The 26,782-nt window shown below is 34.9% G+C and overlaps 2 protein-coding genes and 1 pseudogene across 2 annotated transcripts in view; 2 read left to right on the top strand and 1 right to left on the bottom strand.

The window, feature by feature from the left end:
- LOC127835099 (uncharacterized) overlaps positions 1-26,782 on the bottom strand; it is a 327,076-nt gene that overhangs the window by 8,841 nt on the left and 291,453 nt on the right. The gene's annotated exons all lie outside the window — the stretch shown is intronic.
- The window catches only part of LOC127835101 (uncharacterized), a 169,575-nt gene that overhangs the window by 40,750 nt on the left and 102,043 nt on the right, over positions 1-26,782 (top strand). The window lies entirely within an intron of this gene.
- Positions 192-25,571, top strand: LOC127836653 (furin-like protease 2; annotated as a pseudogene).

Raw genomic sequence — 26,782 nt, 5'->3', positions numbered from 1 at the left:
ATTCACCTGAAAATACAAAACCGTCAATTTACCATTAATGGCAATATAATTGTTTTTTAAATCAAAACCTTTTTTTGAAGTTTTTGTTACAGAAATGAAGGGCTAAGAATTTCAGATGTTTATTCGAAATATTTTCTGCTGCTCAACCTATTCCAATCTGACCTTGAGGTGGGTATGCATTGGACAACAAGATGACAATCAGCTCTGTACTGGTGGGAGAACCTACCACTCGAACAATACGTGAATGAAAGAATTACATTAATTTAATTAGGTGAACAGGAAAAATATTTGGATTTAAAATGTAAATGGGTAATAAAAAACCTTTGAGGAACTGTACAAATTATTAGCATTGTAATTTCTTGTACTTTTCTCAGGGAGCTGCACATTTTGCGTAGTGAAAGGTCAATGTCATCCTCCAAGGTCAAGGTTAAAGGTAAAATTTTGCAATATTGAAGATAGCAACTCGATATTTGGCATGCATGCGTATCTCATGGAGCTGCACATTTTCAGTGGTGAAAGGTCATAGTCATCCGTGAATGTCAAAGGTCAAGGTCAAAGGTCAAAATTTGCAATATTGAAGATAGCAACTCAATATTTGGCATGCATGCGTATCTCATTAAGCTGCACATTTTAAGTGGTGGAAGGTCAATGTCATCCTTCAAGGTCAAAGGTCAAGGTTAAATTTTGCAATATTGAAGATATCAACTTGATATTTGGCATACATGCGTATATCATGTAGCTGCACATTTTGAGTGGTGAAAGGTCAAGGTCATCCAGCAAGGCCAAAGGTCAAATTTCGCGATATTGAAGATAGCAACTCGATATTTGGCATGCATGCGTATCTCATGGAGCTGCACATTTTGAGTGGTGAAAGGTCAATGTCATCCTTCAAGGTCAAAGGTCAAATTTTGCAATATTGAAGATAGCAACTCGATATTTGGCATGCATGCGTATCCCATGGAGCTGCACATTTTGAGTGGTGAAATGTCAAGGTCAATGTCATCCTTCAAGGTCAAAGATATGGCTTCAAAGCGGCGCAGAAGGGGGCATTGTGTTTCACGAACACAGCTCTTACAACACTTACAACACCTACCTTACATACCACAATAGACTCCACCCAAACCATTCCCCCGCCCGCACCCCAGAATCCCCCCCCTGAATTTTTTTTTTATGTTTTTTCCTTTTTTTTTCTTAGTTTTGAAATATCATCTAATAAATGACCACACAGCCACATTATTCCCCCTCTCCACCACCCAACACACAATTTTTTTAAACATAGTAAAACACAAATTTTAATTTTTATTATTTTATTTTTGAAAGACCGTCCAACCATCGCACCCAAGCTATTGCTATCAAACTTGAAATATAATCTTATTAGTTTGTTTTATGTCTTTACAAATGTTCAATAGATTGTGGAAAATATACTTGAACTCAGAATCGTCTATAATGTACCACTTTTTAAAACATAAGCGATTAATATGTTTCAATTATGGCCCTATTCCAGTTAGAATATGACTATATTACCTTGACCTTATTGAATATGAACAATTTCCCCTTTATACTGTTAAGCACTCGAAAAGTCGAGCGTGCTGTCTTCTTACAGCTCTTGTTTTTATAGTTGTCAACTGCATTCATTTGAAATCACGGCTGTCAGTCTACCGACTTAGTGATAGCACACTTTAGCGAGTAGCGGATAACAACCATACTATACTCAGAGTGAGGGGGAAACGGTCTAAGAAATTATTTGAGTCGCGTTCTGAGAAAACTGGGCATAATGCATGTGCGTAAAATGTCGTCGCAGATTAGCCTGTGTAATCCGCACAGGCTAATCAGGGACGACACTTACCGCTTAAACTAGATTTTTGGTAAAAAGTGACTTCCTTTAAACGAAAAATACCATTAAAGCGAAAAGTGTCGTCCCTGATTAGCCTGTGCGGACTGCACATGCTAATCTGGGTTGACACTGTACGCACATGCATTTTGCGAAATTTTCACAAAACTAGACAAATTACATTTCTAATCCCCGCACAAGTTTTGTGTCTGGGCCAGTTATCGAACCTGCAATCGTCGGATTTGTAGCTCAACGCATTACCAACGAAAATAGCCGGCCCGCAAAATGTTTATTATCATTTTGTACTTGTAAAAAAGGTATATTGAAAGCAAAATGGAAAGCCGAAATGGACACATTGAATTTTGTTTATGGGTGAACGATGTGTCCATGTGGCATATGAAACGATTTAAATATCCGTTTTGTGCATGTGTCGCGCATAACTGGAAAACTTCCTTTTGTGCGTTTTTGGTGCATTTTTCCAACGATATTGGAGGTTGAAATCAAAAGTAGACTATAGCGTTTGGATCTGTTGTTTTTGACATTCTAAGCATACCTTAATATCTTAACAACGATAGAGTAGAAGCCTGTAAGTCTCTATTTATCAACGTTTAATCGACTTTATTTACCTGAATATTTTAATTTAAAAATTGACCATACCCTGTTAAACGGATACTGATAGATTGCATTATCATTTTAGATTAAGGAAATAATGCTAAAACAGAATATGGCAAAAAAATGTTGGCAACGTTTCGAGATTGTGTTTGAAAGTTTGAAAATTGCCACTCTGAGGAAGCTGAATTTGTATGAAAGACTCTCAGAAAGAATGAAATATCCGTATTCAAATAACACTTTGCTTCACTCGTCCGCTGTATTTCAGAAAGGACTGTACTTGCACGAGATAGGGCACGCCATTGGTCTCGTGCACAAGCACCAGCTCCCCAACAGGGACCAGAACATCGAGATCCTCTACCAGAACGTGCAGCCGAGCATGCGCATCTGGTTCAATAAATATTCCGCACAGGAAGTGGACCAGCTGAAAGTGGACTATGAATATTCATATGTGAGGGTTATTTTAAGATTAATATCTGCTCGAAGCTTTTCAATTAATCTTCCATCGACAAAACATGTGTATTGTTTTATAGTTGCATACAGTTTTTGAAAATAATTTCAGAATCTTCATCTCCGTAATTTAAGGCGTATATGCACTAAAAACTGTATTTCATGCGATATTGTTCTTTTCGAAGCAACCATAAATTGAGCTTATACAAATAATACTAACCGGATTTCTAGTGTTTCAATAGCTTGTATTGAATTTTTCGCATGTTACTTTGTAAGATATTTTTGTATTGCTGCATGCGTTTTCATCGGATGGTAAATCGCAAACTATTAAAGCTCTGCACCCCGATAAGGAAAGCTCCATTGGTCGCGTGTACCGGAAGGAACTATCTTTTACTGACGTCAAGATAGTCAACCTCATGTATCAATGCGCAAGTAAGTTATGTTCAGCGATATTTTTGTTTTAAGAATCCGCGAGAAAATAAAATTAGTTTGATGTTTATTACATATTTTCCGTTCTAAGTGTAAAATTGATTTAATATGCGTCAGTCGTTTTATGGAACTTTTTTGTGAAGATTGCTCACTGTGTAAACGGTATATTTAGGCGACTTAATACAACGGGATAGAAACACTGGCATATTGATAAATAAAAATATAGTGGATAGCAGCATTTTAAAACTTAGCAATAATATTCGAACGGAAATGTAAACCCAAAATTTATGACATATTCTTTTGGTCGATCATTCACCGATAAATATAAAAAATAACTATAATAATAATATGTGAAAAGGAGCTTAGTGAAACGGATTACATAGAATGTGATTTTTTTTAATTTATTATTTAGTCAGCACATTACAACAAAAAAATCCGCTTTTGCATAACCTTAGCGTGGGGTCGACAAATACTACTAACTTGACTAATTTTCCCTAAACGTTAAAGTCGCCGCAATCAGAATGCCTACATATTAACCACTCTCACTCCAAGTGGCCGCAATCAGAATGCCTATATATTAACCACTATCACTCCAAGTGGCCGCAATCAGAATGCCTACATATTAACCACTCTCACTCCAAGTGGCCGCAATCAGAATGCCTACATATTAACCACTCTCATTCCAAGTGGCCGCAATCAGAATGCCTACATATTAACCAATCTCACTTAAAGTGGCCGCAATCATAATGCCTACATATTAACCACTCTCACTCCAAGTGGCCGCAATCAGAATGTCTACATATTAACCACTCTCACTCCAAGTGGCCGCAATCAGAATGCCTACATATTAACCACTCTCACTCCAAGCGGCCGCAATCAGAATGCCTACATATCAACCACTCTCACTTAAAGTGGCCACAATCAGAATGCCTACATATTAACCACTCTCACTCCAGAACAATGTGACAGCTCCATCGTCTGTTACAACGGTGGCTACGTGGTCCAGAATTGCAAGTGCATCTGTCCCGATGGCTCCGACTCCTGCTCCACGGCCAAACAAGACGACAAAGATGGTACGAGTCCCGCAACCTGTATCGACATATGTTTCATTATTATGTACTTTATCACGTTTGCATGTGCAATCTATACTTGGAATGTAATTTAAGTTATTTCTTGAACCCGGTTCAATCATTCTTAATACTAGTAAATTATAATGTTATAGGTAAAACACTATACCAATGGAGAGCAAAAGACGTATATCCGCAAAGCAAGTATATAACATTTCACAAATTGATCTTTTGGTTTTAGGCGAATTCTAAAGAATTCCTATAAGAGACAATGGCATTGTTCTCGTTCTCTAGGCGAGTGCTTTGACGCCCACGAGAGTTGGCAATGTGCCGTGTAGGCGAACCAGGGCGAGTGCCAGCGGAACCCCCGGTTCATGCTGGAGAGCTGCAAGAAGGCGTGTAGGCTATGTGGCAACGAGATACCTGAAAACGGTAATGATTGTGTTATAGTTTATTAAGAAGGCTTTCGCAAATAGTTGACGTTTTGTTATCTCTATTATATGCAATTTTAATTTATATTAAATAATACTGCTAATTTTGTCCATTGACTTAATCCGTTTAAATATTTTATTCGTTTGATGCGTCTCATTAAATATTTAATCTTACCCTATACCGACGTTTAAGCCACAACTTTTAATCAGACCAACAAATAGGTTATCAGCGTGTCCCACATGGAAACGCTGATTATGTAAGCCTATGGTTCTTTACGACGACGTAATTTTATTCCATTTTCTATGGAAGCATATATGGTACACCGTGATGCTATCATAATGTCAACATTTTATGACGGCATGATATGAAAAAGGTGTCATGACGTAAAAAAAAAACTCATCGTGTCGACTAAAACTATGATGGCAAGTCATTTTCACAACAGCATGACGCCAACAATTATGTTGATTTGTCGACTTAGATCATGTAGACCGGCATTACCATGTTATTGGGGTGTACCATATATGCTTCCGTAATTTTCAGCCCCAGCTTTTTCTCATGGTTTGAAAAACTTTGAATATTTGTCGCGTACACTTCTTCATGCTATAGTATTGCATTTCCACAACGCTGACGTGATGTTGTCTCATTTTCAGGCCTACATATTGTTGTTGGTTTATTTATTACTATGATTATGATGTCATTTAGTTAAATTTGCAGGCTCACATTTGTATTTGTGTTTTTGATATTCAACCAGTATTATCACGTAATTTTGTCGTTATATTTCCGGCTAGGCATTTTTTCTCGTAAGCTCGCCCGAACACAACGTTCTAATGGTGAGCTATTAGGAAACCGTGATGGACGTCGTCCCTTATAGCGGCCATGCATGCGCGAGCGCGTGCGTCCGTCAGCATTTCCTTCAAACAATATATCCTCCTAAACCGCTGGGCAGACTTTGACGAAACATCTCTGGAGTTGACATTGACTGGTCCTCTATGAAAATGGTTTAATTGAGCCTTGTTCTGAGAAAACTGGGCTTAATACATGTGCTTAAAGTGTCATCCCGGGTTAGCCTGTGCAGTCCGCACAGGCTAATCAGGGACGACACTTTCCGCCTAAACTTGATTTTCGGTAAGGAGGGACTTCCTTGAAACTAAAAATACAATAAAAGCGGAAAGTGTCGTCCCTTATTAGCCTGTGCGGACTGCACAGGCTAATCTGGGACGACACTTTACGCACATGCATTATGCCCAGTTTTCGCAGAACACGAATTAATTAAAAATTAAGCTACAGGGCCCTACAAGTTTTTTAAAGAAAACTTTAAAACGACGTCTCCTCTGAAAGCTCAATGCCCACATTAAATACTTGATTAGAAGCGTCGTTTTTGGTCTTCTAGATAGTTTGTTCAAATATTTGCCTTAGGATCAAAACTTGCTCCGCGAGGAGGGTCTCCAGTTGTGCATGTACTAATATAAACTATACAGTTCAAAAACTTCTTGTCTGAAACCGGAAAGCAAAAGGCTAACGTATTTGGTATAAAACATCATTTAAAGGTTCTCTAAAATTATGCCAACGGAGTCAAAACTGTCCCTGCCCCGGGGTTCATCAGTTTTAGTAATCATAAAAATCTTTTTCTGTGAAACATCAAAACCCAAGGCATTCATATTTGACAAGTAGCCTATCCTAGAGGTTCTTCATAAAGATTGTTCACATAATGCCCTTGTGGTTAAAAAATTTGCATCTGGGACCATATATTTAAATAATATAAAATAAATACCTTTAAACATCACATTGTCTACAACCAAAAAGTTAAATGTTTGGCATGTAGCAGAATATTGAGTTCCTCTATAGAGTTTGTTAAAAGTATGCCCCTTGGGTTAAAAATTGCTCCGCTCTGGGGTCACCAGTTTTGCATCGACTTAAGAAAAACGTTAACAATCTTCTTGTCTGATACCGCAATGCCAAAGGCTTTTATAATTGGTGTGTTACATCATCTAGTCATACTCAACAAAGTTCCTTCAAATAATGCCACTGGGGTAAAACTGGAAACGGCACCGGTTTTACATAGAATTGAATAGAGGATACCTCTAAAAATTAAATGCTTTCCTAACTGGTATGAGCGTTAAAGGATCCTCCTGATTCGGTTGACCACTAATATGACGCCATTGCGTCTTATTTTCAGGCCCACACATTGCCCTCTGGACATGGCAGTGGTTATGTAGATTTGCGAACATATGTCCACAGAACTGGACAGTAGGTGAATACATGCACCACATCCCGTGTAGAATACTAATCACCAACTAAAAGCGAATGTTGAATACATGCGCCACATCCCGTGTAGGATACTAATCACCAACTAAAAGCGAATGTTGAATACATGCGCCACATCCCGTGTAGGATACTAATCACCAACTAAAGCGAATGTTGAATACATGCGCCACATCCCGTGTAGAATACTAATCACCAACTAAAAGCGAATGTTGAATACATGCGCCACATCCCGTGTAGAATACTAATCACCAACTAAAAGCGAATGTTGAATACATGCGCCACATCCCGTGTAGAATACTAATCACCAACTAAAGGCGAATGTTGAATACATGCGCCACATCCCGTGTAGGATACTAATCACCAACTAAAAGCGAATGTTAAATACATGCGCCACATCCCGTGTAGAATACTAATCACCAACTAAAAGCGAATGTTGAATACATGCGCCACATCTCGTGTAGGATACTAATCACCAACTTAAAGCGAATGTTGCACTTTGTAAATGTTTTTTTACTAATAAAATGCTTCATGTTTGTCAAAAAATGCGCTGTAGATTTAGGCTTTCCCAACATAGCACACCTTATAAGCACCCTAACCCTGGATATTACTGTATAGATAATTGTGAGTATGCCCACACGGTCGGCATCTTTATAATTTCCAATTCTATTCCAACATGATATGTGACTGTATCCATGTTATTCAGATGCGACCTAGTTTACATTCAAAGTGCTCGCTTACATGCTTGCACCTAACTTAGTTTTAGAATATCCCGATACCAGGGTGCAGGATCAACGAAGTTTTCAAGGGTTAACACACGGGCTGGACACATCGTTAAGATTATTATTTTATTAAATATCTAAAGTTATTAAAATACATTTGAAAAATTCTTAAGTGCATAACAGACAGTTTTTCCTGCAGTTTGTTCCGATATCCAAAGGTATAAAAATCATTGAATACGTATGAAATCAGTGACAAAATTTCACGTTGCGTGAAGCAGAACAATGCAGCACACATATAATTTTTGAACAAGAACAGAAGCTTATTAAAAAAAGTAATTCCATTGTATTTTGCATTGCAATAACCGGCATAAAAATCTGTCTTTTAAGCACTAGTTGAAATTCTTATGAGAAATTGATTTAACAAGTTATTTGAAAAAAAAAGCACCACTTACCGGTGTGTTTACATCCATTAACGTTTACTAAAGAACCCAACAAAGTCGCGTAATCCTGCACCCTGATTCATATTAAATGTTTACGTTACTTACATCTGGCAGCAATATGCAGTGACAAGCCTATTTCACGTCACTCATTAAAATTGATAATAATATATAACATTTTCAATTTATTTCAAATAATTGAATGTATTACCTTAAGTTACTTTAAATATAACATTGTAGTCAGTAGATGCATTCTTTAGAAATTATTTCACATATACCTGTTGAAAGTTGTTACATACGATACTCCTGACCATTTGAGTCGCATTCTGAGAAAACTGGGCATAATGCATGTGCGTAAAGTGTCGACCCAGATTAGCCTGTGCAGTCCGCACAAACTAATCAGGGACGATACTTTCTGCTTTTATGACATTTTTCGTTTACATGAAGTCTCTTCTTAGCAAAAATCCAATATAGGCGGAAAGTGTCGTCCCTGATTAGCCCGTGCGGACTGCACAGGTTAATCTGGGTCGACACTTTACGCACATGCATTATGCCCGGTTTTCTCAGCACGCGACTCATTAAAAACTCGTTCACACAGCAGCTGATTTGAAACTCGAGCAATTCAAAATGGTGTTTAATATAAAAATTTGTAACTCGAGAAACATTATCTTGATAATAATGTTTGTTCCATCGGCTATGTTATTTTAAGGAGAATCACACACAAAACCTTACCTACAATATATAACTCACATTAATAAATCTTGTGTTTACGCATTTGGGCTTTTATCGGTTCCTCATTAATGAAGATTTTACTAAAACGTATCTTTCCAATAGCAACATTTAGTCTTTCTATTCAGATGTATTTAAGATTATGAATGGAATCAACCCAGTTTTTTGCAATTGTTGCAATTGTATCAAATATCTCATGTTATTAAAGGCTCTATAAAGGTGAAGATCCGTAATTATTTACCGATTTTTAAATATTATTTTCATATTTTATTAATAAAGGTTATCAAAAAACAATATATATATGCTATTGGACATTACAATAAAATATGAGCAATAGAACTTGGTTTGAGCTCAAAATAAAGTGTCCTTCAAGTCAATTGTGTTTACAAACAATCCGTTTATTTACATCGCTGTTGACTCGGCAAATAGAAAGTGAAAGTGACTCAGGTCACCAAAAATATATCGATAATTTTTAACGTTTTCCGGTATTACTCACAAAATATGTCTCTTCTAAATGGTTAAAACGTTTGTAGTGAACTAATAAGTTACTTTCTGCTGGTAAAAAGTTGTTTAAAATATAAATAAAATTGAATTTTCTTTCGGCTATTTTTAGCATATGTCACCGCTCTGAGGCTACACATCACGTTAGATGCAAAAATGTAAACATTTCTTCCAATCATGAAACGGGTATATATTCCATAATTCTTGGCGACGTTGTACCCAAGCTGTGTTATTAGCAGTTTTAATGCAAGAGTAACTGAAATCCGGTAAAAATTTGACCAGTTGATATGCATTATAATTGGCTTTGTCACCTTTATAGAGCCTTTAAACTAACCAAGTTTAAGTGCGCTTTCCCAAACTAGCTCTAGACTAACCATCAGCTATGCTACTAATATTGTCTATTGCAATTGGTATGTTTCGGATAAACAATATAGAAAAGATGTGTTATTATACCTAAACTTTATTTGTTTCCATTCGAAATATGAGAACACTTATTCCATTAAAGATGGTACATGTATTTGTGTTTTCATCTTGTTTAAAATATAGAAGTTAAATCGAACGTGTTTAAAAATGATGAATAACTATCACAGTATCTAAACTTACGAAAATATGGTCCATATTGGCCTTCATGTTTACTTTAGATTCTAAAGTAAACATGAAGACCAATATGGACCACATTTGCGCAAGTAAACTTCTTGATAATGTCACATTCAATTCCAGTATTAAACCGATACCTGCACCTTAAGTTATATTATGTTTGAGAATCGTTGTCGTTGGAAGTCGTTAAAAAGGAAGGAGCAGATCTGCGCATAACTAAATAACTTTTGATATTCAGAATTGAACGAATCTTTATTTCATTATATGATTAAATCGTTTTCATTACGTCTATTGAATTGAACATTTGTACTTTAAGTTATGCTCACCTTTCATATTAATATAATTGCGACAAATGAAATCTTTAAATTGACATCAATACCGCAGTCTTATCGGTCGGTATTGTGTGTATCAGTGACACTTTAATACCCGGCACATAACTGTCTGTGGCTATGACCTCATACATCTATCTGTTCAACAGCGACATGCAAAGACAATTACGAGAGCTCCAAGTGCGACGTGTGGAAGGAGCACGGTGAGTGCATCGTCAACAGCGCATGGATGCACAAGCACTGCAAAAAGACGTGCAACGCATGCGCAAACTCGGGACCGGACCCGGATGGTAGGTTACCGAATACTTAACTACTCAATAAGTCATTTGTATTGCTTGTTTTTATGGATTTGATTTGATTTTTTAAATAAGGCGTTTATATTACACACTGGTATTGCACGATTTTTACAGCACTAAAGTTTAAAAAAATATATTTGATGTTAATTTGATATATAAAAAACAAACATAAATTAATCCTGGACGAATTTGAAAATCTAGAGAATATTCTGGATAGGAATTTGAAAGATGTGAAAGACTTGAATACTGAAAAAAGAAAAACACGCCTTTCTATTGAGTTTAAGTGGACCAAACGACCAAATATCTGACCAATCATATTACCGTTCCGTAATTGGTATCCGCATATCATTGCTACCTTTAAATGTGATTCGGCGGCGTGTGTTACTTAAGAAGTAATTCGTGTCCGTTATAGTTTGTTGCCGAATAAACTTCCGGCCCTGGGTTATTCGACAATAAACTATAACGTACACTTATTACTTCGATTCTGACACGTTTTTTACCAAAGATTTATAAAATGTATCTTATTTTTCTTGTGTACTATTTTATGTGAAGTTCCGCCCATAAAAATAACTTTCGGCTGTTCTGTCGATCAGATCCGACTTTCAGTAATAAAATACCGGATTATTATGCTGTTAGAAAATGTATCGGCATGTTATGTTTAGTTACAGCGCGTGCTTTCAGTGTATAAGCTCCGCCCATAATTATTGCAGAATAACCCAGACGATTTTCTTCTTTGTTTATATGAAATTTTGCACGTGCCGTGTTAGAATAATGGACAAATCTAAGCTGACTTGTCGGCACCTTAAGTGAACACTTTATGATTGAGTCTTAATCTATTGCAGTGAACTGCTCAAACAAGCACCCAAAGGCGGAGGAGTGCGAGAAATGGGCGGCGGAAGGGGAGTGCCAGATAAACCGAGTCTGGATGCCCGAGAACTGCCGGAAGTCTTGTCACATGTGCGGTAAAAGCGTCGTCGTCATCACAACCACACCCGAACCTGATTACAGTAGGTTAAAAAGCGTTGGTTTATATCCATAACGCCCCTTAATTTAGTCATAATTTATACATTGTGTATTTGCAAGTCGTTTTAAGAATCAATTTTTTTTTAAATATAAATGTATTGTGTCCAATTGAACGAAACATAGTAAGTTAAACGTTACAGTGTATCGAAAAACATATGATATGTACTAGAATATAAATAAATGATTATACGTAAATGATACATGCACATATTTTTTGCAGTAAGCTAACATCGAAACAATTGCTTAAAAAACATATGCACAACTTTAGAATTGAACTATTTTCGTTTCATAACCCTTACAAGAAATCACTGTCCATCACTGGGTATATTTTGATTTGTAATAAACACGCGTTTTTCTCTCAATATTTCACGTTCAAAAATATGTTGATAGACGGCGAATGTGAAAACATCCACAACACTCTTGAGTGCGACAAGTGGGCGCGCACCGACGAGTGCTCGCTGAACCCTGATTGGATGATCCCTAACTGCCGGAAGTCCTGTAAGAAGTGCGAGGGAAATGACGGCGGTGGGGGAGCACAAGGTATTGTATGTCTTAGTTTATTTGTGGTTATATTTTAAAAGAACCACGACATAGTGTGTTTTTGATTTATATTTATTCTGAAAGAACATCTATTTTCATACAATTTTGCGGATTGATGATATATAGAGAATAATCATACTTGCTTGCTTTCGGGGCATTACGCAAAACATTTTTTTGCTGTAAAATGAGAACATGAATATTTGCACGCGTGCTGGGGTTCAGTTTTTCACTTACTTATACTTTATTTCACTGCGTTACACCGAAAGCAAATTCATCTCTTTTGTATGCCTTTTAGTTTTACTGACATAATGTTTCGTTTTAAGATGTTTTATACATGTACTATTTCGTCAGTTACGCGTCATTGACGGTTAACCAATTACAGTATATGCTCTGTGGATTTTGCAATTAATATGTACGGTGTACCACTGGCTCTGTAGAGACATAACTGTTTTCATAAAATCAAACAATTACAATCACATTCAGCTATTAACATGTCATCCACAGTCAGCAAAGTCAGAAAATTTGGGAAAAAAACAATCGGCAATTATGTTCAATTAAGCATTACTAAGTGTTAAACATATACCATACTATACTTGAATGTGTTATCGTACCAGCCAAGATAGGCCGCCAACGATAAGTCACGTGTATGTAACCTCTTTGGTATATCGCATAGGTAATTTAAGAATGACGTAAATATATTTTTTCATTATGTCCCCAAGAAATTAGAGCCCGTCAATTCATCAATAAACAAACTTCTTATACATATCGCACAACTAATATTCCAAACACACGGGACAAGTTGAACGCAAACATTTTATCAAGAAGCTAGGCATACGAAAACAAAAGAGGACAAAACCATCATGAATACATTTGTAACAATGACGACAGTCTTACACAATACTTGTAATGTTATTGATCATGATGTGTTTTTATCAGAGTGCAAGAACACGTGGGACGACGTTCAATGCACGGGTTGGGCGCGAGACCAAGAGTGCATGAAGAACAGCGTCTGGATGCACCGGAACTGCCATAAGGCTTGCACGAAATGCACACCAGACGGCTCGACTACCGATAGACAAAATGAGCAGACAACAACACAACCGCGCATCACAACGCCAGGTACGTTATTGAGAAAAAAGCTTGCATAATAAATGTTAACGATAGCTTTGTTTGTTCCTAGTTTAAAAGTCATTGACCCCCAAACGGTGTAGGACATGTAGAAAGTGTAAATGGGGTGGACAATATAAATTGATTATAAGCTTTCATTGTTAAATACATATATAATATTTCACAAATTTCCACATTTCAATGTTTACGAAATTTGCATTTAAGCGTTAAATTATATGACATAATAAATAATCCAAATACAATTCGGGAATCGCGTAAGAATACCGCAGGATAATTTATAAGTAGTTATACACGTGTATATCGTTTCATGACATTTTAAACGCATTCTCATCTAGTAACAATCAACACACATGTATGTCCCGTGCATATTGCAAAACAAGTGTCCGCATGCGGTTCATATACAGTGGGGTTAGGGATTTTGTTCCGCAAATAAGGGGTTGCTTAGGGATGAATATTTTTGGGGATTAATCTCTAACAATCCCTTTTTTGAGGGATTAATCCCTAACAATCCCTTCTGGAGTTTTTAGGGATTTTTTGGGTTGAAACCGGATTATTTGGGATTGTTAGGGCTGAATAGTGATGCTAGCACTCTGCGCATGCGTACGGGTTAAAAGGCGGAGTTAAGAATGTGAGCTTTTGCTAGGACTGCGCATGCGTTGGGCTGAACATGCAGAGTTATTATCGCGAGCTGTAACTTTCGGACCATTGGAAAGTATCTGGAATTCTCGCAACGAAATCGAGATCAATATCACGTGACATCAATCGAGCAGCCGCAAGTCTCACTCTGTTATCTGGCGTTATCACTCGCTACTGCAGCGTGTCTGCCCGTTTGATTCCAATACACAAAATTTCATCACTTCGCATAATATAACTGAAAACATTTTAAAATTGAAAAAGTTTCGATATTCATAGCAGCGTTGACAAATTAAACGTGATTTTAAAATAAAACATAATAGATTGAAAGACATATGAGTCTCTGAACCAATAGTAAGTAATGAAACGTCAAAATGTTATTTTATGCCGAGTAATCATTTTTAACAGTACACCTTTCAATGCTGTAAACTTAATTATTTCTGTCTGGAAATAATGAACTAAGGATAAGTATAAAAGTGATCTCAAAATATACAGTCTATAACTTTAATTTTAATATTTTTGCGGGTATTATAAATATACAGTCTATAACTTTAATTTTAATATTTTTGCGGGTATTATACTTTGAGAGATTATCGGCCGAGTTAGACTATTTAAAAGCATATAATTACTTCGGATGTACCTATCATTTTTAAGGTAACATAAAATGTACAATACTAAGCTTTTGATTTTTATCTTAACGTGAACAGTCTCAGAGATATTCATTACCGATGCATATTTTTCTCATTGAAAGTACATATCCGCCTTTGCCTTAAACTACACTATTTCTAAATTATCATTTCATGTTGGAACATTTAGAGGTAATATAAAAAGCTATGGCCGAAAATAAACTAATTTATATTAAACTGTTCTGGTGATGTTCTCTCTATTTCCTAAACTGTGATATTTCTTTATTAAATTTTCCAAATAAAGTGTTAATTTTAGAATAAACTCTAAAAACAGGAAACAAATATATTGATTTTAATTTCGTTTATTACGTACAAATAATGTAAGCAAGACAATAAACAATTTGAATACACTACTCTTAAAGAGAGACCATGTACCCAATGTGGATTAAGTGTGTTTATGTCTGTGACACCTCATGTCTACGCATCTGTTGATAAGAGTATCACGATAAGATGATTGAAATCTCGTCGCCGAGCGAATATCTTTTAAAGTTTAACGTTTATTACGTAAGAAAACAAAAGAATTATAACACTGACATTTACACTTACCAAGATTTCAATAAATATGCTGGAAGTAATGTCCAGGAAGTGTGAGTCTCAAACATGAAACACATAAACTTAAAAATCCACATCAAAACACAACATTAAGTAAAAGATTAATCAAAATAATCAAGAAAACTTAGCTGCTTCAGACTTAAATGAAAATACACTCATCGACCTTCTCAGTAAAGAAATCGGTTCGTGTTTAGATCCCATCTTACATGGACTAAACATCCGAACTGAAAATAAACTTAAAGCGAGATTACAGGATTTTTATATGCGTTAAATTGTAATTTATTGATAAAAATATGTTAAACTAACACATAATAGGCAAGAGAAATTATACATTGAAGATGAAATTCATTAAATGCAGCAAAGACAAATTAGCGCCCCGAGCCGATTGTGACGAAGATATTTCGTAAATATTTTCCTACAATAAACGAAGCATTCGTCTTTTTATTTGGATCAGTGTAAGTGTTCGTGTGTCGTTTGAATAGATATCGTTGCAGGAATTTAAAATGAACAGTTAAACTGAATTTAGATTTACATCGTACATGCCTGATATACATGCTGGCGAATTCGACTGTAAAGACATTTTCGATTTCAGATTTAAACATCCGGCTTATTTCGCATTTTTCGACACATGTTCTTCTTAACTTGTATTTTAATTTATATTGAAATATATGTATAATAAGTTTTTTTACACAGTTTATTTAAATTCATAAACATTTGACAAAATCGTATAATCTCGCTTTTATATCGACTTTATAATTGCAAAATTATAAACGTAAAAGTAATGTAACCGATAATTGTGACATGTATATGTTCATTAAGGGCGGGCAGGCGGGGTTATCACCCTGTCGTTTTCCTGTTCCACTACTTATGCCTGTGAAATACACGATCGAATGGCGAATCAATATATTTGCAAATCATATACTAGTATATCCCAAAACGAAAACCTCGTGCGCTTTCGCGCAAAATCTTTAACACAAAACCCGTGCATTACTCGCGACTATTACCATTATCTCTCTTCTAAATAACATGTATAAAACCACACTAGGCTTTAACCGTATTTATCAAACCGAGAATAATTTCATTTAAATGCAAATGGTGAGCAATTTATTACTTACACAGGAGGGAATCCCGTATTATATATATTTATATATGTATTTATATATTTACTTATATATATAATAGAAACAAGGAGTGCAACTTCATTTGCGGTAAAACTACACGTTTACTGTAAACCATGTAACTCGAACATTTTTTAACGAATCAACTACACACCGGTTGTTTTAGAAAGCTAATAAAATATTATCAGGAAAAGTTATCATCAGTACCATGGATCTATAAAAACACACAATATAATACGGGATTCCCTCCTGTGATTATTTATGGCGAGTAAATTGTGAAAACAATAAACTTTAACAATTTTACGCAGTAGCAATCTCATTTCAGTACATGTTTATTTCATCATGTCCCAGGTTATGAACGTTGACGTCGCTCTAGGTTACCAGATAAATTCCCACGCACGGATTTCAACCGTCATTGTTTACAACCAATTAAGTGCACAAGTACTGGAATTTGTATAGCGTTTTTTAAAGGTATATGTCCAGCGCGTGTGCCGGGAAAACAGGGCGTAATGTATTTTTTGTTCAGCTCTATAATATTTATATTAATTCTATATGAAAAATGTCGGTGAGCATTAATCCGGTGTTAATTTTTGAAAATATTGACGCGTGCATTAATTATGGATCTAAAACGGAGTATTAATCCGCATACAAAAAAAAACACCGGGCATATTGCATATTAGTTCGGAGACATGAAATTGTTTCGAAAGAAAGCAATAAGAGGTTCAATTCTATATGAGCAAGTCTCGCTGCGCACGATTACGCTCTTACGTCTCGTATATATTTGACTCTTATGGATCTTGGCAAATATCTAGTGTTTTATTGTGCTAAATCTAAATTAAGTTATGCATCTAATGTACTTTACGCAGGATAGCATGACTTCCAAATGTACAACAGCTCTTTCATATTTGAAAGAGATTGACACGAAATACCTACCCATCTATAATAACGTTTATATATGTACCTCAATATTAAAGTATTATAGCATTTTATGTGGTGCAATATAAGTGTTGTCTTAATCATTTTACTGTAGAATTATAAAACTGCTGTTAAAAAAACAACCTGCCGACCAACTGAATCAATTCACCGATTTTAAAGAAGATGGGTTGTGGGGTGGCTGCTGTACGAGATAATAGAATGTTTATCAGCCCTTTCAGTGATATTTTAATTAATTAAATGTATTTTATGACGTGTCGACTTTATTCTTTGCAAAAGATCATGTGCTGTAACTAAATAAAGAAGCGCAAATCAGTGTATGTTATACTGAAAAATTAAACCGGAATTGATGCAAACAATGGGAAAGTATTGACTCATTAAAACTTAAGAAAAAATACGTCAGATTACGACTCATGCATTGCAGTAGATGTATTTTTAAAGTGCCGGACTACGTTGTTTGACAAGAACTTTGGAAAAAATATTGGTGAAGCGGGGGACGGGGAGGCGGGGCGTGTATTAATTACCCGATACGGTTAATACATGGAAATTAATTACATATACAATGAAAATAAATAAAATTCAATTTTCAATGTAATGTGGTTTGCTTGATAATTGTATACAATGGTCGTTGAGACCAATGCATTTATTAGAATAATTATGTTGTACATTCTTTGTAAGTCTCAAAAACAAAGAGACCGGTGCAGGTTTCTCTACTGAATATCTGCTGAACTTCTTCATTTAAATTGAGATAAACTTTGAAAAAAAATCAGGCCATGGTACACTTTTTATTGAACAGTTCATATCTGCCTTTGCCATAAACTGAAATTGTAATTATGTTTCGTAATCAAGTATCAACTTGACATTAATATAAAAAACTGAATATTGAACAAAAACTGATTTATTGCTATTTAACTGTCCCGGCGATGTTCTCTATATTCCTAAACTGATCTATTTCTTAATCAAATTTTCCAAATAAAATATATAGTTTTTGGATTTAACTGTAAACAGAAAACACATTTTGCTTTTACTTATTACGGACACATAATATTAGAAAGACAATAAACATTTTGAATTTAAATCTGCGATAGAAGCGCACACGCATTCTCTTCAAGGTGGATGTCCCCCTTTTAATTAAGCGTTTACTGGTATGCCTGTGCCACCACATGCCGGCAGATGTGTAGATAAGATTATAACGATAAGATGCGTCATCTTTATCACTTGACTGAGGCAGGTCGATACCAAATGTAGTCGTGAAGACGCGGGAACGACCTGTAAATAACCTACAACAACACACTCTTTATCACTTGACTGAAATATCGGTTGCCGCAATGACACGAATATTTGTTGCAGCTCTGCAAATATTACGTATAATTCAATTTGTACCGTGTAAAAAACACACAGTTGCGTTTTCGATTCTTCGGTGTTAAAACAAACAAATTCTTTGTTGAGTTTACAAATGACTTGTATTTTAGGCTATGAAACACTATGCTGTATGCAGCTTATACATTGTAATATGTGTGTGTTTGTAATTCAGAGTTTATTTACAGGTCGTCGCTGAGTCTTCACGACTACATTATGTGCTCTTTCAGGGGAAAATATTTAATTTCGAGCTGAAGTAGGTATAATTTACCTCGGCTGCCCGGGTGTCCGCCAAATAAATAATTTTGATCCAAATAGACCAGTGCGTGATGGCCAATGAGACCTTAATGTGCACTGGTATACAATTAATAAATTGTATTGTGCATAAAACCGACAAAATTAAATCCTCATCTAAAAATAGTTGTCTACGCCCCGCCTTCTTGTTTACGGCAGTGATTTACTCCGCCTATTCGTCCGTATTCCCCGCTGACATCGACTGCGCATGCGTAGAGATTAATTAATCCCTTGAAGAGATGAATTCATCCCTTGCGCTGAATTGCGATGAATTCATCCCTAATAGAGCTTACTTCATCGCAGTTTATCCCTAAAAACCACTGGAAAAGGTTAAATACAGATGAATTCGGATGAAACGGGGTGAAAACGGATTAATCCCAAAAAATCGGCTGAATTAGGGTTATTTTTTAGGGTTTCTAAAGAGATCAATCCCGGAACAAAATTCCTAACCCCACTGTATATTCATTTGTTATAAGGTGCTTGCAAAAACGATCATCGTAGCGACAAGGAGTGTGATACGTGGGCCAAGTATGGTCACTGTGACTTAAACGAATGGATGAAAGTCCACTGTGCGGCCGCGTGTGGCTCCTGCAAGTCTCAAGAGAAGACGACAACAACATCAAAGCCTGATAAAACGGACAACGGAGGTATGTTTCGCCTTTTTGTTACCTTTCTATAAATGATGACGTACTTCAAAACGCTGTTTAAACGAAAGTCACGTGGTAAATATGATTACAAATGTATATGATTCAGGTAGTTCTATTTAATTTTTAATTTTTTTTTTTGGGGGGGGGTGGAAGTAAAGTCGAATATATGATCAACAACTATGTACCTTAAATAAGGCGATAAATCGGACGAGTTGTAATGCGTTCTGAAAGTTATCATAACTGAGTCACGTGTGGGATTGCGTTTCTATTATGTGGTGATGTAGAGATCACTTGGGTTTGTTAGTGAACATGTTGCATAATACTATTGCAACATTGGGGAACATTATTTCGTATATTAACCCGTTTCCACATCAAACACTAACATATTTAGCACGCACACTGGTACTTTAATATGTATGCATAATTGCCAGTGTCGGGTTTTTATTGGCAAGATATAAAACAAAACTTGGTATCATATTTTATTTAATTAGCTTCTTTATAGAGGTTTACATTGATAGCATATGACATTTCAAAAAGATGCATATTCATGCGAAGTGCATGTTTCAATACAATTACTGTCGAATACAATTACGCATCAACGAAATACAAAAAAAATGTTCTGAGCTTGACGGGTTAACTCTCGAATTTCATAAACAAAAAAGCTAAGGGATATATTATTATTTTAGTGCTATTTTTTTCTAAAGGTTTTTAAATTGAGAATCAACGCATTCCCCCTTAACAATATATTTTTGGATTGCCCTATAAAAACGTGTTAGGAAAATATAGAAAACTGGACACCAATATCATTTAAAATAAAGATTACACAATTTAAGCAATAGTTTAAGCTAAACGTTTAGAAATTGTTTAACCAAACATCTTTGGCTTTGACTAGCTGGAATTTACTGAAAAGTTATTTATTGGTTGCAATATTTGACAAATACAGGATAAAATCGTTTATTCAGAGCTGCTAAAAGTAGATGACGCACTCGTATTTCTTGATTTTATGAAAGATTTTGATAAAATAGAACATGATGTTTAACGTCTTAATAAAATTCGGTTTCCATAGCGACTTATAAATACTATAAAATCATTTAACATTGACTAATGCCCATATGCAAAAGATAAATGAAGGCTTTTAAATATCTTTAAAAAAAGTAGAGGAATACGACACGTATATCCTATTTCAGCTTTTTTAAATATTTAAAATATTTTAGAAGTAACGCATCGTCGTTCTTGCAATCAATATGAATGTATAACAATAAAATGAAACTTTATAGATCGGATTGAAACTTGCTGATGATCACAATAGAGTTACCAATTGTCAATAAAATCGATTAATTTGGGTTAATAGCCGGTTAACTAAACACAAAACTGAAGGCATACTACTTGAAAAGTCAAAACGCGAAAACGAATGTATAATTAACGACATAAAATTTAAGCCAATCTAAAAAGCCTCATGTTCCTTCCTTGGAAGGAATTCTGGTCGATTGAACGCATTTTTGATTCGAATGAAAAAATGGCGTCGAATAAAAAAAACAACAACTTATTCCGGGAATAATAGACATCTTACATTTATGGAATGGTAACCGAAATCAAGCAATATTTCTTCCAACATTTGAATATCTTTTAAAGTCAACATTGTTTTCAAAGCATATCTAACATTAACTCATTGCTATGAGTTTTACGTTTGTGCTGAATAAACAATTACTTAATTTGTTATATTAACCAGTTGGAGCAATTGAAATGTCTGACATAAACACTTTTGCATTTGTTTTTTCAAAATTAAGTGGGTAAAATGCTATGCATCAATGATTATGCAAATTGAGTTATTCCTCTGTTTTCTTGAATCAGTTTTTTAAGAAGCCTATACTCTTTAAAATGAACACCGATTCAATAAAGTCATAAAGTAATATGTAAAATACCTGACTTTCATGAAACAATTATATGCAATTTGATTGAAATAAACAATACCAATACACCGAGAAGACCACACACTATTACACACTATTTTGATACAAAAAGTTGCGTTGAGTTGCAAATTATAATGAAAGAATAACATTTACTGAATACATAAAATGATTTGTATGTATGTAATGAAGAAGCTAAGTATTTTAGGTAAATACTATTAATACCAATATCATGAAGAATGCCTAACGACGTTCAATAAAGGAATAATCAAAGATATATAATGTATAGGTTATCAATTATATATAGTTCGAATTGCAAAATGAATGAAATAACTGTATTATTGCGACAATTTTAACCATATATCTAGATATTTTACAACACATTAATGTATACATACCTTTACATGTATGTAACTGTATTTAATAATTTTACTGTATTCTTAAAAAAGTCCGAATATCTAAATAAGTAGCAACCATTTTCCGAGGTAAACAGATATTATTTCTAAATATACAACTTTTGTTTTAATTATTAGCTTTGTTTAGTCATTTAACACTTAATTACTTTTTACAACAACAGTTTACTCAACACAAAACGCTATTTTTTTATCAAGTTTCCGCAAATATCATCAGTATTCAGTTACAAAAAAGGTTCGAAAATGCCTAAGTTAACACAATAACCACCGTGCAAGATATATAATTCTGCTATACCATTTGCGTACATTCAAAAGCAAATATGGCATATATTACAGTATAACATCATGATTTTAGATTCACATACACTGTTATTATTTTCAGCTTAAGTTCCTATATACGTTTAATAGTTTTAAGATCAAAAATTAAATCTGCTGCTCATGAATTTAGTAAATACAAAACCTAAAGTAATTCGTTAAGGTGATGTGTTTTGAAAGCTTGACAATAGGTCGCATGATAAACAATGCTGAACTCGTTTAGTAAATTATGGTATAAAAACAGTTTTCGTGTACAATCTTTCATTAGTCAAGTGTAAAACATAATCACTTGTACTAGATGGGTGTGTGTTGTGTTATCATTAAACTCCTTCAGTGTAAATGTACCAATAGCCCATTTGACACTTAAATATTACTCTCGTGATAAAAAAATATTCAATTCATATAATAACGTGTGAAATGTATAATGTCTCAACTCTTTTTCACCGACGTTATTTCTGAGTAAGAAAATGTTTCAATATTCAGTTAAAACAATATTAGTTCTTAGTGTCTTAATAATAAACAAACTTGCGATTGAAATGTTAAGTCTTTCGAGTTGTGGCCGAACATTCAGTAGTGTTTTTCCCAGGCCATTTTAGCGTGCCGAAAAGCCACGCCGCCCTCCCGGATCGCCACTCTGCCCTTTTCAAAGGCAAATTTCGCCACGCGCCCTTATCGATAACATCTTTATTGCCTTACGACCTAACTTGGTCCGCAAAATCAGCTTCCTTGATTTCTGTGACGCTCCGACTGTGCTTGATTTACTCGAGAGACGTCAACGTCTAATCGACTATATTAATTGAGCAGATTTAATCTATTACAGTTCTCGATTTATAGGTAGGTCTTACTGACTGCTCCAAAGCTGTGAATTAGTCATGCGTGAATAACCCCTTGTCAGTATCAATCGATAATGCCGGAGGTTATGTTATACCAAGCGCACTTTTCGGTCGGCAATGTGTACTCCTCCACGATAAAATCATTACTTAGGGAACTTTTGATGAAAAACTCGATGTTATTCTCGTGGCAATTGTGCATTGCATGCATTATTCAGTTATATCAAAACACATATTTGTACGCATAATTACATTTAAAATCACAACAAATTTATTCTTTATCGTTTTCGTCTTTAAGATAATTAGATCTAATTATTGAAATAATTACTGAGACGTATACTAATTTAACAAAATGCGAATCGCGTATACGATTTAACGTTGCTATGCGCACCTGTCGCTTACATCATTTGACATTTTATCAACATGGCGGACTATACAGTTAAGAGTTGTCCCTCTTTTTAAGAAGAATGATAAGCTTTGTGTTGGTAATTACAGACCTGTCTCTATTTTAAATATCATTTCAAAGATACTTGAACGTGTTGTGTATGACCAAGTTGAAAAGTATTTCCAAGATCAAGACTTATTGTATAAATATCAGTCTGGGTTTAGGAGGGGTTATTCCACCGACACATGTCTTATTCACTTATCTGACTTCATTAGAGGTGAAAATGATAAAGGTAATGTTGTAGGCATGGTTCTTTTAGACTTACAGAAGGCTTTTGATACCGTGGACCACTCGATACTTTTAATGAAACTCCGTGCTTCTGGTCTGGGAGATGATATAACAATGTGGTTACAGTCATATTTGTCTGACAGGAAACAGCTTGTTGATGTGTCTGGCACCTTTTCGTCGTCAGAAAACATTTCCTGTGGTGTCCCACAGGGCTCCATACTTGGTCCCTTGTTATTTTTAATCTACGTAAATGATATGTCAGCTGTTGTTAAACATAAATTACTCTTGTATGCTGATGATTCTGTCATTTTAGTTTCGGATATTCAGTTATGTTTATTTATCCACTGTATATCGGTTATCTAGGCAACACTGGTGGGTGCGCGGACCAGGAGAAGCACTGTGCTGCATGGGCGCGCCATGGTTTCTGTGAGGACAACCCCAACACGGCACTGAGGATCTGCAAGAAGTCATGCAATGCTTGCACCGTCGAGACCAACGGTAGGTTAACAGCAAAGCGTCTAGCAGTTGCTTCTAGATTATTTATTTCAACTGCTTGATAATGAGACGCAGTATGAAATTTAAGTTCAAATGCCTGTTTTCTTTTTTACTGTATTATTTTTCACACAGGGTGATAACGCTCTTTTTTGTTCATAATAACCTCTGAAACAAATGTAAAATAGAAATATGTAGAACGAAATATTAACCATAACCTAATTGCAACAATTTTTATACAATAATTTCCATGTCCAGAGTGCAAGGATAAGCACCAGTTGTGCGGAGTGTGGGCACGTGGCGGCCAGTGTCAACGCAACAGCGGCTACATGCTGCGCTCCTGTCAGAAGTCATGCATCGTCTGCTAGTTCCGGTCAGGATATAATTATTGACGAACATGATGCGGTGTTTGCTAGTTCAGGCATAAACGTAAACCATACAATGTCTGTTGTTACTCCTGATAGTTACGGTATGGGTGTACGAGTCTCGAGAATAGTACATATTGAATGTGGCTATTTTGCTATATTATTTCTTAAGTTTAGACACAACTAATGTTGTTTTGTAATGAATATATTAATTAAGTGTTTAATTTAATCAAATATGTGTATGTGCATTTATTTAACAAACACATTTTTCATAATTTATAATGTTTATTCGTTATTATGATAGCTTCAAATGTTTGTTCGATTAATAATTCGTGTAATCATTATTTGATTATAAACTTTTTATTTCGTTTTGTTTTCTATGCATACATTTTATATTGTATGCTTAAACTGCTACTGTGGACATTTAAAAAAGAACTGACAAACTGTTAGAACACATTTTTGAATAAAGTATTGCTATTTGTCAAGAGATTCGTTTATTGCAAAGTTATCTACATCATTATAATGGATATAATTCAAAGGTCTTACTCTTATTATGATCTCATTGTTGCTTAGATCAGGCCATATTCTGGTAGTATATCCATTTTAAATGAGGCGCACACATGACTGAAAATACGATGCAAGTGATGATCCACATTTATGTTAAAAACGATGAAGTTTATGGTATATACTTTTCAAGATGAATAATTATGCGAAACGCTTTATAAGCTTCAAAAGAATGCGTTATGAGTTTTTACTTGTTATAGTTTGCGTGACTAACGCTGTAAATTCGTTTGCATTAAAATGTATTCATTATATCAATGAACAACGAAATTGTCTTCGGCAATGGATATATCCTATGCACTACTTTTGTACAAAATGACATAATAATAAAGCACTTTTACTTTAAAACATATGTGATCCCGAAACATGAATGAAAATGTACATATTGTAAAAAATAAACTTTGAACATATTATTTGTTTTTGTTTATTGGTTTGACGTATCCAATTTAATCATTTGCTTAACACATTTTATTTGACATGCGGTGGTCACTCTTCAATGGTTATGTTCAGAACGAAGTATTTGGAGACAAATATGCATACGTCTTTTCCGTTATTCTTACGAGAAACCAAGGTTGATATCAATGAATCTTTATGGAAACCCTATCCAACCGATTGATTTATAGAATAATCACGTTTCAGATGTCCAAATTTAAACATAAAAAGGGCCTTACAAACAATTCCCATATTACAAAACGTTTATTTATCAGAATTTAAAAAATGGTTTCATTCAATATTATGGGTGGGAACGAATACTGGAAACGGTATTCGAATATTCGTTTGTCATTATTCGAATATATTCGAATATTAGATTTTTAAACCTTATATTAAAATGTCCGAATTTATTACCGTCCGGAGCAAATCACTATTCCTGATTGCCACAAATGCCTATAAATCGTATCATATCGCGGCTTTGAAAAACAGGATAGAGTAATAAAAATGTTTAAGATCATTGATAAGTATGCTCTTTTTTAAATAAATACTATAAGATATTTCAGGAAAACCCATTACCGTAATTCTAATTTATTTCAATACTTATAATTGATCTTGATTACTTTCCATCGATAATATTTATGCTTTTGGTTTCGCTATTTTTTCTGGAATAAAGAACCATTTAAGAACGATGTAAATGGTTTAGATTTAAGAAACTAAATTCTGATTAGATAATCATTGATTTGATATATGAATAACGGAATTAAAACATACATGCAAGATCTCGACGGGACAGTCCGCCAGTTTGGTGATTGTTCCGGCAACCCGATATGAGACAATTTGTCCAGATATTTGTTAAAACGTTCTATAAATTCACAATAAAATTCGCTATTCAATCTCTGTCTGGCTAAAAGTTACCATCGCTAATCCCTTTATTGCCCCTTATTTCTTTTGTGACAGAGTCAGAGGCCACATTAGACAATGTTCGTCTGACAAATTTCGCGAAAACGACGTCATTTTCAGGGTTGCATTGTTGGTAATTTTACTGTGGTAAGTTAACAAATTTCAATGGTAAGGTTTCAACGACGAAACCATCGTTTATACAAATACAATTATCTCGCGGTAGCATACCCATGTAAATAACTGCGTAAATCAAGTTACTGAAGTTAATATTACCACTGTTTATACAATTG

This window comes from Dreissena polymorpha, chromosome 6 (genome assembly GCF_020536995.1).
Source record: "Dreissena polymorpha isolate Duluth1 chromosome 6, UMN_Dpol_1.0, whole genome shotgun sequence".
Taxonomy (NCBI): Eukaryota; Metazoa; Mollusca; class Bivalvia; order Myida; family Dreissenidae; genus Dreissena; species Dreissena polymorpha.
The sequence above is the reverse complement of the archived record's forward strand: the minus strand, read 5'-3'. Positions and strand labels throughout refer to the sequence as shown.